This window comes from Phocoena sinus, chromosome 5 (assembly GCF_008692025.1).
Source record: "Phocoena sinus isolate mPhoSin1 chromosome 5, mPhoSin1.pri, whole genome shotgun sequence".
NCBI classification, from domain to species: Eukaryota; Metazoa; Chordata; class Mammalia; order Artiodactyla; family Phocoenidae; genus Phocoena; species Phocoena sinus.
Window position 1 is genome coordinate 91323751 of NC_045767.1, and position 1916 is coordinate 91325666.

The following is a 1916-nucleotide window of genomic DNA, read 5'->3' on the forward strand; positions in this document are numbered from 1 at the left end:
AGAGACGGGCATGAGACGCTAAGGCTGCTGCTGCCGCCACCAAGAAGCCTGTGTGCGAGCACAGGTCACTATCCACACCCGCCTCCCGTGAGCCTGTGCAGCCCGTCACTGCCAGAATCCCATGATCCACAGACAACTTACCCGGGAGAACAGACGGCGGGCCTCAGGCTGTTGCAATGTCACGCTGGCCTCTGCCGCCACAGGCTCGCCCCACATCCGTACCCTTCCCTCCCTGCAGCCGGAGTGAGCCGGAGCCCACGAATCAGCTGCTCCTTCACCCCGTCCTGTCTGCGCAAAGAACAGACGTCCTCAGGCGACCTACACGCAGAGGCGGGTCCAAATCCAAAGCTGAACCCTGGGAGCTGTGTGAACAAAGAAGAGAAAGGGAAATTTCTTCCAGCAGCCTCAGGAGCAGCGGATTAAATCTCCGCAATCAACTTTATGTACCCTGCATCTGTGGAATACCTGAATAGACAACAAATCATCCCAAATTGAGGAGGTAGACTTTGAGAGCAAAGATATATATACTTTTTTTCCCTTTTTTTCTTTTTGTGAGTTTGTATGTGTATGCTTCTGTGTGTGATTTTGTCTGTATAGCTTTGCTTTTACCATTTGTCCTAGGGGTCTGTCTGTCCGCTTTTGGTGGATTTTTTTTACTTGTAAAAAATTTTTCCTTAATAATTTTTTTGTGTGTGTGCTACACGGGCCTCTCACTGTTGTGGCCTCTCCCGTTGCAGAGCACAGGCTCCGGACGCACAGGCTCAGTAGCCATGGCTCACGGGCCCAGCTGCTCCACGGCATGTGGGATCTTCCCAGACCAGTGCATGAACCCGCGTCCCCTGCATCCGCAGACAGACCCTCAACCACTGTGCCACCAGGGAAGCCCTTTAATAATTATTTTTTTATTTTAATAACTTTATTTTATTTTACTTTTTAATTTTATTTTATCTTCTTTCTTTCTTTCTTCCTTTCTTTCTTTCTTTCTTTTTCTTTCTTTCTTCCATCACTCCTTCCTTCCTTCCTGCCTTCCTTCCTTTCTCTCTCTCTCTCTCTCTCTTTCTTTCTTTCCTTCTTTCTATTTTACTTCCCTTTTATTCTGAGCCATGTGGATGAAAGACTCTTGGTGCTCCAGCCATGCATCAGGGCTGTGCCTCTAAGGTGGGAGAGCCAAGTTCAGGACACAGGGCCACAAGAGACCTCCCAGCTCCACGTAATATCAAACAGTGAAAATTTCCCAGAGATCTCCATCTCAACACCAAGACCCAGCTTCACTCAATGACCAGCAAGCTACAGTGCAGGACAGTCAATGCCAAACAACTAGCAAGACAGGAACATAACTCCCTCCATTAGCAGAGAGGCTGCCTAAAATCATAATAAGGCCACAGGCACCCCAAAACACACCACCAGACGTGGACTTGCCCACCAGAAAGACAAGATCCACGCTCATCCACCAGAAAACAGGCACCACTCCCCTCCACCAGGGAGCCTACACGACCCACGGAACCAACCTTAGCCACTGGGGACAGACACCAAAACAACAGAAGTACAAACCTGCAGCCTGTGAAAAGGAGGCCCCAAACACAATAAGTTAAGTAAAATAAGAAGACAGAAAAACACACAGCAGATGAAGAAGCAAGGCAGAAACGCACCAGACCAAACAAATGAAGAGGAAATAGGTAGTCTACTGGAAAAAGAATTCATATAATGATAGTAAAGATGATCCAAAGTCTTGGAAATAGAGAAAATACAACAAACGTTTCACAAGGACCTAGAAGAACTAAAGGACAAACAAACAGTGATGAATGACACAATAAATGAAATTAAAAATTCTCTAGAAGGGATCAATAGCAGAATAACTGAGGCAGAAGAACAGATAAGTGACCTGGAAGATAAAATAGTGGAAATAACTACTGCAG